An 8,305-nucleotide genomic window follows, 5' to 3' on the forward strand; every position below is an offset into this window, starting at 1 on the left:
TTTTCGGTGGATTCCAAGAAGTTCATAATTCGACAAATTGACGAAAAAAGTTCATTTTCCGTGAACCGAAATCGGTGCTAAGTAATGGGCAAAAATTGTCACTATTAAGAATCTAATAGAACTGCGATTTACAAAACTTAATACAATTTTTTGTTTCTGACTTATTTGATAAAAAGGAACAATTTTAATGTTTTATTTTTGTAAAATCAGAGCTGTATCTAAATCGACTAAACTGCCTGAAGGCAAGTTGATTAGTTTCTGATCAACAAATGTTTATTCAATACGGTTCTGTTTGTTGACTAACAAACTCGGAATGATTTAAACGTATTAAGATTAAATTGTGTTTTGGACAATTCCTTCAATTAATAACCAGAAATTTGTCGGCGGGTATCTGTGCTTATCCCGCTGGCTGAATTGTTTATAAAACATATGATAAACTATTTTCTGCACTTATTTTGCTTTGTTAAAGTTTGTTGCTAATATTATTTATGGTGTCCTAAAAGTTAAGATCTAGCATGTCATTATTTCATATTTAAACTAACGTTGAACAGCTCAGATATTTCCTAAATAATTCATCTTTTGTAATTTCCTATTTTCAGAATCTAGTGATAACAAAAACTAAATCGTCGAGTCCAGAATAATAAGAAATTTTAGAATTCTCTCGGGTTTTGAAAAACGAAACTTTAAAGTTAAAAACGTAACCAGGATGGTCCTCTAAGGCACGGGGTGTCAAACTGCATATACAGTTTTTGGTTTTTTTCAATCCAGTTATACTACTATAAAAAAAAGTGGCGTTTGGAGTTTTTTTTAAATCGAGGAATGAAAATTTCCTATTATTCAGCTTGTAGTTCCTAGAGAATAGATTTTTTGCGTTTCGAAATATCGCTATTTGGTTCGCAACATTTCGTTCTCCGCCGATATATTTCTTGAACAAACTACATACCTATTTCACATTGAAACCTCTAGCGATTTTTCGAACTAACTTGATTTGGATCCCTAATATTATGGTAAATTGACATTTTTAAATTGGGCCTTGGGCAAAATTTGATTTATTGTCACTTTCAATTTATTGAAAATAACCCGACATAAGTTATTTTCGAAGGAAGAAATGGGCGATATGGATTCTGCTTATGCGCAATAAAATGCTGCAGAATACTTCTGAAACAATAATTTATCTTTTTAATACTATAATTATTTATTAAAAACGTTAATAAATGTATTGAAATCAGCGTACTTTTTGTTAAACAATTATTATTAACCAATAATTTTTAATTATCAACAAGACTTTGCTGAATGTAAAAAAGTAGTGAAAAATAGTTTGATTGAAAGCTTGAGCAGAATATTTCGATTATTTAAAGATCCAATTTCAATTAAGTAGTTCAAAAAATACTGGACGTTTCAATGTGAAATATCTCGAAAACGGTGATAAATGCGAACTTCCACCGAGTACAGATTTCTTGATCAGGAGATATCGAAGAACGAGATATTGCCAACAAAAAAAAATAATATTTTCGAACCCAAAAAATCGATTCTAACTATTACATCTAGCGCACTCTAGGAACTACAAACTAGGTAATAGGGAATTTGAAGTTGGCGACTTAAAAAGCGACGCAAACACATTGTTTTCGGTAACATTAATCTAGTTAAAATTATATTGCAAACAGACGCAGTTTTACACTTTGACACTCTGTACCTGGGAATGTATTAACTTTCCTATAAAACAAATTGGGCTTAAAAGCTGTAAATGTTGTCACATTAGTTGAGGACCACCATACTGTTCATTTAAGCAAATTTCGATTTCTTATATTCCCATACCGGATCTCCTTCTCTTAGACATGCAGCGTATATTTTTTTCTTAAAGTTCGAATTTTCGTTATGTCTCGTTTCGTATGCAAAACGTGTACGCAAATGTATAAGCTATTGATGTGTATACTAATTAAGGTCAACTAGACATACTGATAATACAGCGCGTAATTTCAATACCCGATAGTGGGTATAGAGATTTGTTCCCCATACAATTTTTGAAGAATACATCCAACTGGCACTTCAAAGGAACCGTCCAGATATCATGATTTATTGCCTATTTATTGATTTGATATATTATAGATGATTTTGCATGGTCACATGCCATTCCAAACCAGAATATATTTAAACGTGTGTATAAAAAGAACAAGTATGCCTTCTATTTTCAAGTTTAGTCATAATATGAAAAATGACTTTATATTCTTGATTCACATATTTTGTGACGCGATTATAATGATCGGGCAGTATTTGTAAAGTATTACAACGCAGACTTTCCTTTGAGTGATTATTGAATCACTAGCAAACTACAAAACGGTGATAAATGTTTGTTGGGGAATACCCTCCTGAAGGGAATTATTTCTCTGTCTTCCTAAAAGTTCCCTAGATTTAAAGATAATCCCAATAACTGAAAGTCCATCAAGAACTGGACATCCGTAGTGTACACGGTTAAAGTATTTGCTTTGAATCGTCTTCGTTGTAATTAAACTGAGGAAAATTAAGAAAATGCCGGTTGCCGAAAAAGAACGAGAAATGGCCAATTGTAGAACAGGATCGAAAATTGGTGAACGGTATTTTCTTGAAAACAAATCATTTCAATCTAAGACTTACAACTTGCTAATAATTTGCAGATATTTTAAATATTTTCAATTCAATATTTGCTGCCCAGAATAGCCGATTGGCCTCAAATGTTAAAATAATTAATACTGGAAATACCAAAACTCACAACGGTGTTTGAAGTGTTTGAGACCTCATTTCCATAAAATTAATGTTCAAGTTGAAGAAAATATTCTAAATGGAATAGTGGAAAATACTTCACTTAGAACGTGACGACGGCAAATATTTTACAAATGCCGCAAAGCTTTGTATGACTAATATTAAATCGAGAGGTGTTACATCCGTTGCTGCCATTTATTGCTATGCTGCACTTAAATACGCCCATTATTAAAAATATGATTTTCAAAATAAATTTGCTCCTCACTCGTTTATTCGTCGCACTTGCCACATTTAGATCTTGTTAATGTTCCCTATTCCTACAAGTGAAATAGCCAATGAATTAAACGGATTGAATTATTGCCAGATTCATCGAACGTGTGTTGTTGGCATTTCTAATTAAATTTACATGTGAAGCTGGTATAATTACAATTTATTAAAATTGACAAAACATACTATATATCAATTGAGGCAATAGTTTCCGTGGTTCCATTATAGACTCTTCCTTAAGTATCATATCATATATGCAAAATGCGTTTACCTAACTTACCATTTTCAACAGCATAGCCTGTAAGACGGTTTCTAATTATTCACTTTCGAGCGACGGTGCTTCTAGGAAAAGTGTTCTACTAAGCTTTGATATAGTAAAAGTACAAAGTAGCTTTTGTTCTTTTAACCTTTACTTTTGCATTCTATAGGCGTTGTTAAAAGGGATGCTCTCGTAATTGCCTTTACGATACTTTGAGTTTACCACGGAACGTACATTAGGCCCGAGCCGAATGAAGACATAAGTGACAAAGACGAAGACATTATTGAAATATACGTTTTCAGCTGATCGTTTTAACTAATATTGCTTTCGCAAATGCGGCAATTTAAACTGGAACGTTTCCTTTTATTCAGTTCTTAGATAGTTGAATAAGCTTTACCCCTTTGGATACTAACGCTTTGATGGAAACAATCTTATACAAGCACACATCCTAAATTCTGCGTGATTCTACGTGTACAGGGTTAGTCATTTTATAGTAGAAGGATTTTAGAGGCCCATAAAAATCGAAAAATTAGTCTTTTAAGATCAAAATATCACATCAACACATATTGATTATCGCTTGGTTTTTGAAATACAGGGTGGCAAATATCATTTAAATTTTTTTTAATAATTTACGAAAATGTTAATACTACAAGAATATTTTGTATTCTGGGGCTTGTCGTATACAGGGTGTCCCACCGAGAACTGCCGCGATCGACATCTGGCAAACTGTAATTTGCAGAAATTTGAAAATTGGACAGTGTGCAGAGGTCATTGCACTTCCGGTTATATCGGAAGTGCGTATCAACTTGCTTATTTTAAATGGAACACCCTATATATTATTACATTTTTGAATTCTAAATGTATTTAATGTATAACGTCCTGTACCTGTTTTTGATATCTGTCTAACTGTTTTTGATATATTTGAAATGTCATGTAAAAAATGACAGTTGCAGCCACTCGAATAATTATTCAATTTTCCTATAAGGAAATATATGCTACTTAATTTGAGTAGAATTTATTGTTGAAAAGGACTTACTTTAATAGAATTTCGACAACATTTTGAAAACGATTAATACACTATGTAAAGAAGACCCTGAGATCAAAATTCGAGACCGAAAAAAGAGAATGTATCTAACTATACAGGGTGTTCCTCCGGAACCGACGCTATCGATATCTGGCAAACTGTACTTAGGAGGAATTTGTAAATTGGACAGTCTGCTCAAGTGACTGGGGGCAAACGGTCTAAAATTTTCAAGATGGCCCATTTCTGGTCATACCGGAAGTAGGTATCAACTTGCTTATTTTAAATGGAACACCCTATATCTAATTACAGTTTTCAATTCTACTTTAAATTCTAAATATATTTCATGTACAATATCCGATACCTAAGTCTAACCCTTTTTGAGATATTTGAAATTTTACGTAAAAAATAACAGTTGCAGCCACTCGAATAATTATTCATTTTTCCTATAAGGGAATTTGTCATACTTGGTTTGGTTTACTGGTTACTCTAATGGAATTTCGAAAACATTTTGAAAACTATTAATAAAAGTGTTAAAAAAATAACTTTCAAAGCACAGTTGAGAAAACCGCCCAAAATCAATTTTTTCAAATAAAAACCCGTATTTTTGATAATTTTATCATTTTCAGTATTAAAAATAAGTGTAAATTTGTGTAACGATGTCTATTCGAAAAGTGTTTAGTTTTCGAAATATTACCAATTTAATGTTTTCATATGGCTATTTTGCAGCACCTTCTTTTAAATCCTGTCACTCTTAGTTGCCATAACAAAAGTGGCCATTTTTAATGCAATCAAATTTCGAAGGATTGCTGACAGCTGACAGCTGTCAGTTACGTTTTGAAAATAATTAATAATTATGCCCGGGCGCTTAAATTATACAAAGGAAGATTATTTAAACTTATTTATTATTTATGGCGAATGTGATAAAGTTATATTGAATATGTAATATTAAATATCTATAATACAAATACCACATCCAATCATGTTGAAGTTTAGATACGATTGGATGAGGTCCATGAGAAAACGTAATTTTTTGTCCATATTTAAGCAAAAAAGATACTTTTGTTTGTCGCTAACAGTAAACTGTTTTGATGTTTTTTCAATAAAACGTTTTCATCAAACTAATAAACTAAAAATAAACTAAAAAGGATTTAAAAATATTTGTTATTATGTTAGTTTGCAATTAAAAGACGTTTTCAAAAAAACTCGAAAACTATTACTATTACGACATAAAGCAATAGCACTTTTTACGTAAATTTGTAAAAAGAAAAAAGTTGTTTAAGAAAAAACTACACAATAGAGGAGTCTGGCTTTTTCATGCGTAAACTTTAGTATGCGTAGATTCAAGAAAATTATATTTGACAAATCAATTTTAGCATACTAATACAGCCAGCTGAAACTATTCAGAATGTGCCCTGGTCACTTCAAAACCGCAAATAAATTATGTTGATATATTTTGTCATCCCTCAGCTTCCGTTCACATTTCTGAATAGTCTCACCATGGGTAAATAATGAAAATTTAATTAATGGAACGTGTCGATATCCTTGAAATCGTTAGCACATTTAATCTGCTTTTAATGAACAGTTATGGAGTACTGGGAACTATATGTATCCCTAAATCAGTTTACGAAGAACCCTAAATGAGAGAGAAAATACCGTTTATGCACGTATTTAAAAATCCCAGATTTGAATTAAAAAATTGGATAACGTATTAAAGCCGAGCAAAATAACTAACTGGGTCGAACAGTAATTATTCTGCTACGATTTGCTGTCCATATGAAATTTTGATTTCAAATGCCGTTAAAAACATAATTTTATCGACTTGTTACGTTTTTATTGAAAATCTCTAATAATAATGCGTTGCCCGTTATTGACAAACAAGCGTTTTTTAATGGACTATTGCTAACTGTGTGGTTTGAACGTTATTTATGAGTTAATTATTTGGTTTTTTTCAAGTTAATACGTTAAAGTGAAAGGTACGGCTTGTACAATGTAACTCTGCTAAATATGTAATATTATATTCGTCGTTTTAAATAAATAGCTTATTTTCCTAATCTGCAATTCCTAATGTGTTGAAACAACGACCTTTGGATTCTATGCATTTTACGTCTGTCGTCCAACTAATCTAAAAGCCTTCCAGAATCCGCTATTCCATTAATTCAATGATCTTGCGATAGCTTGGATCGGAAACGGATTCTGGGACGATAAAATAATGCTACTCGAAGCTTGCTGCCATTATTAGGGAAGGATTTGGAGCTTTATTCCTAGGCAGGGTTGCATATATTAGAGGCTATTGGGGGTATTGCTGAAAGTGACGCCACATATTTGTAAGTCCTTAACTGAAATATTTTGCGCGTCATCCGAACTTATAAAATAACTGAACAGTTTAGAACATAAAGTTACGAAACTGAAATATTTGAAATGATCTGCGAGACGAAACTTTGGAACAAAACCATGAAAAGCAGATTTCCAGCAAATGTGAGGATCAAAAGTAGGAAATTGTTTTGATTTATTAAATGAACATCATGTATTGTCAAAATTTGGTTTGAAAAAATGTTTATTACATTTTTGAACGCCTTAAACAAAAAAAAAATCGTAAATTGCTTCTCTGAAGAAATTTTGAAGGTATTTGCAAAAAGCTAGATTACAAGGATGGCAACAATGTTTTTTAAGGTAATCTGGTTAATTGATATTACATAAATACCTGTTGCTTCTTAATTATTACAAACTGTAATTACCATGGGTAAACACAAAACAAAAGAAGTAAAAGTGAAATGAAATACTTTGAGGTTAGGCTAATGTCGCTTTGCCGTCAGTGCTGCCAACCTTTTTGGGGCAAATGAGTGATATGCCTGAATCTGTCATAGCTGTAATCAGAAACCTCAATAACGTCCTCAAACGTCTTGGAACGCCATAAAAAATGTTTGTAATAAATTCTTGGGGTATGTTGTGCCATTCTTGAAGAACCGCGTTTTCCAGTTCAACCAAGTTCTCAGGAGTAGAATCTTGTCGTCAACTTACTTACTTTTTCGAGTCCGAAATCATTCCATTCAAAGTCATTCTGCCCAGTACCGGGCTACGTCTATGGCATTTTCATTTGCAATCCACATCTCATCGATGGAGCACGTTGCAGGACATAATGTGCATCCCAGTAGGTGGTCCATGTTTTGTACCTCCCCATATTCACAGAGACACTGTTGGTCTTCCTCAGTTTTCCACTTTAGTTTGTTTGTTTTTACGGGTGCCACGCCGGTTCGTATTCTGTTTAGCGTTCTTCATGTCTTCCAGTCCAAATTTGACCCTGCACAGAGGCTTTCGTTGATAGGGAATTTGTCGGGCGGTTCCACGATGGCACACTGAAGAAATTTTTTTCTCGATTTGAGCCTTTTCCGTTGTTGTTCTTGGCCATAAAGGACATGGCGATCGTCGAAGGTTTGCTTAAATTTTTCTACGTGCTGTATACCCATTCTTCTTTCGCTTGGTTCTGCGAAGCCCGCTGCTTTGTACAATTGGTTGATTCGTGTTGGTTTCATGCAGCCAGTAATAATCCTACAGGTTTGGTTTAAGGCGATATCGACCTGTTTTGCATGGCTTGATCTGCACCAGACTGGGCAGGCATAATCTGCAGTTGAAAAACAAAGGGCTTGCGCGGATGTTCTCAAGACCTGAGGTTTTGCACCCCATTTGCCTCCGGCCAGCTTTTGTACAAGGCTATTTCTAGCGACTACTTTCTGTCTGGTTTTGTGGCAGTGCTGTTTGTAGGTTAGTGTTCTATCCAAGATTACACCCAGATACTTGGGTGTTTCAGCGTATTCTAGTTCTTTGCCCTCCCAGGACACGTTTAGTTTGTTGTGAGCCTTGTGGGTATTTAAATGGAAAGCACTTACTTGAGTTTTTGAAGGGTTCGGTTTTAGCGAGTTTTTTCGATAGTATTTGGCCATAGCTTCCATTGCATCCTCCAGCCTCACCTCTATCACCCCGAATGTTTGACCTTGAACTGTGACAACTAGGTCGTCAGCGTA

Source organism: Dendroctonus ponderosae, unplaced genomic scaffold, assembly GCF_020466585.1.
Source record: "Dendroctonus ponderosae isolate FM_Combo_2020 unplaced genomic scaffold, Dpon_F_20191213v2 Dpon_F_20191213_1, whole genome shotgun sequence".
NCBI lineage: Eukaryota > Metazoa > Arthropoda > Insecta > Coleoptera > Curculionidae > Dendroctonus > Dendroctonus ponderosae.